The sequence below is a fragment of the Diadema antillarum genome, unplaced genomic scaffold (genome assembly GCF_040938485.1).
Source record: "Diadema antillarum isolate AM-2024a unplaced genomic scaffold, OU_Dant_1.0 seq00001105_RagTag, whole genome shotgun sequence".
Taxonomy (NCBI): Eukaryota; Metazoa; Echinodermata; class Echinoidea; order Diadematoida; family Diadematidae; genus Diadema; species Diadema antillarum.
In genome coordinates this window covers 646002-652350 of record NW_027271921.1, presented here as the reverse complement: position 1 = coordinate 652350, position 6349 = coordinate 646002, and positions in this window count along the sequence as shown.

The window sequence follows — 6349 nt, the reverse complement described above, 5'->3', positions numbered from 1 at the left end:
GAATCTAAGTATTTCCACAGGAAGTCCCACAGGACAAGTGGAGGGAGGGTCACCGAGTTCTGGGTGCCAACGAAAGAGGATGAAGGAGATCTGTTCTACGAGAAGCGAGGGATACGTGTGGAGATGTCTTCCCAAGCTACCTCTGGTGTGAAAATGTGGAATTTATTTTCGCTAGCGAGCGCATACCTCTTCCTTCTGTTGCGCATTTTTTTGTTGCGTAATTGTTCGCATTCTCCTCCTCGCCTGCTTATATATTCTCCTAGTTAGCCTTTCAGGCTTCATTCTCGGTCGAGCATTCCACCATCACTCATCAGTCTGCGCTCTCCTCATCGTTTCGAGTCAGCTTACGTACCATGGACGGCGACACCGCCCCATCCAACCTCAACATTCTACAAGCCATCAACGCCATACAGAAGAGAGTCGACCTCGCCGGCAAACACCAGACATCGGACCTTCCCGTCTTTGAGAGCGAAGGCAACAAGCAGCAATTTGAGCACACCGCCAAAGTTGCTAATCTCATTGAATCCGCTCTTTCTTCTCTCAAGGAGGTCGACCCAAGCTCCGCCGTCCAGCACCTCAAGCAGGCGCTCACAGAGCTACATCAGCGCCAGAAGCTCATCAAAATAGCCGACCGTTCCCCCCTCGGTTGGTTGACAGTTAAGGAGTATGTCGCAGACGAGCTCGCAGATGATTCGGGGGACGAGAAGCGTTTACGGAAGGCAGAGAAGGCAGCCGCCACCAAGAAATAAGAGTCCACCAAGAAAGCAGCCAGGGCACAGGCCCGGCCACGCCCATATCCACGTTCTCGGGCTCTTCCGTACTCTTCTGCTCCTTGCGGCTACGCTTCCTTTCGTCGCTACACACCAAGGCCCTTCACCCCCGCATTCCGAGCAGAGAACTGCATTTGTTTCCAATGCGGTATCACAGGCCACGTTCGCACCAACTGCCCCTCTCTCAGAGCCAGCAGACAGGCCGTCCGCCAGCTTCCCAGAGCCGGATCCCTCGTCGGTCCACCAGGAACCTCCAGCTAGACACTGGGAGCATGCTGAGCCAGATCTCCAGACACCACTTCCCCCAGGAGTGAAAGGTAGATTGAAACAATGTTTTTCATTTTGGGAGCAAGAACTTAAAGCCAGCAAATTCATTCTTGATTTGGTAAAGGACGGGTATAAAATTTCTTTTGAGACGATTCCTCCCCCTTTTTGTGCCAAGAACAATCGTTCTAGTTTAAAGCACCCCGACTTTGTGGAGTCGGCAATTTCTGATTTGTTAAGAAAGAAGTGCATTGTCGAAGTTGACACCCCCCCAACGTGTTGTAATCCTTTAACTGTTTCCGAAGGCAAGAAGTTACGCTTGGTTTTAGATTTGCGACATCCAAACAAATTTGTCAAGAAAATCAAATTCAAATACGAAGATTTACCTCACATCACTCAAGCTTTAGATAAAGATCAGTTTTATTTTTCATTTGATTTTGAATCCGGTTATAATCACTTAGACATATTCCCTCAACACCAGCAATACTTCGGCTTTCATGGAAACACGCAGATTCCACCTTGAGATATTATAAATTCACCGTACTTCCATTCGGCCTTTCTTCCGCATCCTATATTTTCACTAAATTGACCAGACCTCTAGTCTATCAATGGCGCTCGCGAGGTATTTCGTCCTTCATATACATTGATGATGGGCTTATTATTTCTCCCTCTCTCAGCGTGGCCAGTCTCAACGTGGCCATAGTCCGCGATACAGTTGTTCGCAGCGGCTTTGTTTTCAGCGAGAAAAAATGCATTTGGCAACCTTCTCAAAGCATTTGCTATCTTGGTTTCATCATTGATTCTAAAACGGAACAGTTTTACGTGCCGAAAGCTAAAATCGACAAACTCTTATCCTTGATAGATCAAATTCTGATTTTGAGTCGATCAAAAAACAAAGTGCCGGTCAAAACGTTGGCATCTTGTGCCGGTCATTTAATTTCCATGTCTCTTGCCCTTGGCCCCGCTTCTAGCCTCATGACCGGTGCATTGTATCGGGCCATCGAATCGCGTTCTTTTTGGACTGATTCAATCTTTCTTCCTGAGCCAGCTTCAGACGAGCTGCATTTTTGGTTCGCTAACATTTCATCGTTCAACGGCAACCCATTCAGGTTTCGTTTAGCTCCTACTATCTAAGTGTATTCGGACGCGAGCGACATTGGTTTCGGGGGGTTCATCGCCCCCCCCCCCCCCCAATACGGTCTTTCACGGCGTTTGGAGCGAATCAGATGCAAATAATGCCTCCGGCACCACTTCGTGGCGGAGGCATTAAAACAGCTCTACATGGCGCGAGCTGGCCACCGTTCATAATATTTTGTCGCAAGGCTTGACTATTTTTTCCACTCAGAAGATTAAATGGTTCACAGATAATTCAAACGTTCCTCGAATTATTAGGAAGGGCAGTGTGAAGCCAGATTTGCATTCTTTAGCCCTTAGCATATTCAATCTATGTAGAGCACACGATATTGCTTTAACTCCCGAATGGTTGCCTAGAATCGAAAATAAACTTGCCGACAGGATAAGCAGATATCGCGATTTCGACGATTGGTCTATCGATCAACAGTCTTTTCTGTTTATCGATTCTATTTGGGGCCCTCATTCGGTTGACAGATTTGCTTCGCCTCAAAACACCAAGATTCCTGTGTTTAACTCCAGATTTTGGTGTAAGGGATCCGCCGGCATAGACGCCTTTTGCCAAGATTGGCGCAGATAACAATTATTTTTGTCCCCCCGTTTCTTTAATACCCCAAGTCATCAAGCGCATGGCTTCGTTCAAAGCCATCAGCACCTTGCTAGTTCCTAAATGGCCATCGTCTTCTTTTTGGCCTTTCATATGCCCGGACAGTTTACATTTTGGTGGGCATGTGCACGATTGGAGGCTATTGAGTGTATCATTCACTCCTCCTTCCTTGGGGGACTCAACCGTATTTTGCGAAAAGCCTTCTTTCCTCTCCTTGGCACTGAGGTTCAACTTTAGGATTCCGCCTAGAAGAACCAGGCGCGGTTTTTGTTCCTCCGAATTAGGTTACTGCGCAGCATGCACCTAAAATTTCAGAAGTGTTGATAGACTTGAATAACTTCCGATCCTTTGATTTCGATTTTATTGCTTCCTTTTGAGAGCCGAATAGCAACAATTATTTTGATTGTTTAATGGAACACATTACGCTTCCTTATTTACACGGCCGATTTGAGTGCCGAACGGCAGAACTTTTTGTTCTGTTTTATGGAATAATTTGGTCCACTTTCGCACTTAGCGAAATGTTGAGAGCCAGATTAATATTGGCCGATGCCAATTTGAGAGCATCAACTGTTCATAAAGCACACCCTTTTCTTGTGCCACAGTTCTCAGAGTTCTACTATCTTGAAGTTACGTCCTTCGGAATTTGCATGTCTTCTCCTTCCGTACTTTCTTTGGCATTTCTCGAGAGTGCGTGGTATGCTCAACCCAATTGCAGGGTGTTCACAAAATTCAACGTTTTCACGTGTCATGATTTCATTATGTCTGTGCGTGTGTCATCCGTATCCGTGTATGAGCGAGATATAGAAAATAAATGAACTTTCTTTCGGAGTGAGAGCGTAGCGGTAACGGAGATAGAAAGTGGAATTTATTTTCGCTAGCGAGCGCATACCTCTTCCTTCTGTTGCGCATTTTTTTTTGTTGCGTAATTGTTCCCATTCTCCTCCTCACCTGCTTTGATATTCTCCTAGTTAGCCTTTCAGGCTTCATTCTCGGTCGAGCATTCCACCATCACTCCCACCCAGCATACCCCTCCCTTGCAGTTAATGTTTGTCTTCTATATACTTCAGTATACTGATATTTTTACAAGTTTGCTTTGATCATCACATTTATGCTATTTTTATATTCCGCAAGATTGTTCCCAAGCAAGGTTGCTGGTCTGTCGTTCTTTTTTCCTTCTTGATTTCACAGGCGAATGGGCTAAGTACACCGCTTCCTTACACGATCCAGCCCTGCAACGTCTGGCAGCCGTAGATCTTCCAGCACTCCTCGCATCCTCCAAAGCCGATTCCACCACAAGGCTTTATCTCACGTACTGGAGAAAATGGAAGGCTTGGACAATCTCGCATCCAAGCATTCCAGCTTTCCCGGTCGCCCCTTTTCACCTTTCCCTCTATCTGGCGCACCTGGCAGCTACCGGTCCCAAGTCCGTCGCAAACCCAACAATAGCCGCCATCAAGTGGATTCACAGTTTAGCAGGTTTTCCGTCGCCCACCGACGATCTCATGGTCAAGATTGCTCTTCAGGGTTTCAAGCGCCTACATTCTTCTCCAACCTCACGCAAGTTACCGTTAACTCCCCATATTTTGCGAGAAATCTGGGAAGTGCACGGCCAAGCCAACGCGTCTTTGGCGGATCTCCGGATCCTGTTCATTTCTTTTATCTCCTACGCCGGTTTTTTGCGTTTTGACAATCTCAAAAAGGTATCTCGAAAAAGCTGCACCTTCTCGCAGGATTGTCTTAGTATCCACCAACCAAGTTCGAAATCGGATCAATTCAGACAAGGTAGCGACATAGTCATCGCCAGGACAGGCAAGGACACGTGTCCAGTTCGCGTAGCGGAGCGTATTTTGCCGCTCTCGGTGATCCTCTAGATTGTTCCCTTCCAGTTCTTCGTAGGTTGCAGGTCTCCAAGCGCGGCCCGATTCCCACCTCTCATCCTTTAAGTTACTCTCGCACTCGCGAGATCATATTGGATGCCATTAAGCCTTTTGTGCCCGACATCTCAAGGTACGGGCTTCACAGTATGAGGTCCGGCGGCGCTAGAGCCGCATTCAATGCTCACGTTCCTACTTTTTTGATTTCTAGGCAGGGTAGATGGAGCTCCGATAAGGCTCGCAATAAATACGTGCAAACTGATTTAGAGTCCAAGCTATTAGCTTCCACCTCTCCCGGCATTTAATCACTTTGATTTAGCCTTTCTATATAGCAAGGATTTCATCTTCCTTTTGCACAGTTTCTTTTTTGTGAACGTCCCAGTATCTAAACTTCCTTGGTCAGATACCCTGTATAGTTTTGTACTGTCACTCCATAGGTCTCATATATCCCATTACGAAGTTTATTCTCAATTGATGAATGTTCGTAAACGGCCGCATCTAGCAGTTCCTACATTTCAGCATTTTTTGGAATTTCGTTACTTTTCGTATGTCATCTCGTCTAGTTTGACGTTTTGTACCCCACTTGTTTCTCGACGCCTTTTTTCCAAACAGGCAAATCTTGTACCAACCTCACGCCTTATCTTTGTTAGCAGGTGTTAAAAGGCTTCATTTATCCCGCTTGCTCATTGTTTTACGCTTTTAATTTTCTCCATACGTTCATTTTATCCTTCATGTCCGAGCAAGGAGCCAGGGAGTGCGCCCTCGTTTAGTATCCTTGGTCGCAACCACGTTTCCTCCACGGGGGGTTTTTCATGGCCTCCATAATATCAGGTTAATAGGGACTAAAGACGCCACTTTTTTGTTTCTGCTGTGTCATTTTGTCCTCTGGTCTAAGAAAAGTTTATGCTAGTCGTTAAAGTGACTCTGCACTTGATAGTCCAATAGTTAAGAAAGGTGACCATTACACACACTACAAATATTCCATGAGTATCTAAAAGTGGCAGCAATGTGGCAGCCTCTTTTGAGAATATGATCAGAAGGTTAAAGCAGAATATAAATTGAGTTACTTCATCATCAGCTGTTAGTTTATTAACCAACTGCCATTGTCAGAGCTGTCTTTATTCCTTTTTGGTCAGCTAATTCATTATCTTCATCTGTGTGCAGAAGATTCAAGTTTTTTGTCTTTGTGAGAAAAGATCTAGCAATAGACACTGCCCGTAAATGTATTAATGTGCATTGACATTTCTATCTACAAAGCATCTTTAGTAAAGATTACCACTGTGGAAATTATTTTGAATGTCATTTCAATCGATGTGAAAAAAAAAAAAAATGCTCACTTGAAATGTGAATGAAAATGTGAACAATTTGTTTCCATGTCACATTCTGTCCACCATATTTCAGATCAGAATTTGCTATGTCATAAGAAATATGGATATTCAATATGGTTTCCATCTTGAATATTTCAAAACCCTCAAGGGTGCAAGAGTTATCCAGATTCAGAGTAAGCAACCTTAAAATAGATTAAAGCCCTTTTTTTAATGTTTCACCTTTCATAAGGAAACACATAGGAATTACAGATTTTCGCTGCCATTTTTGGGGCTTTTCTAGCGTTTTTTTGGCGGCCATCTTGAATATCTCACAGCCCTCAAGGACACAAGAGTTGGGCCATCGCGATTCGGATTCAGCAACCTCGAAATCAGAAC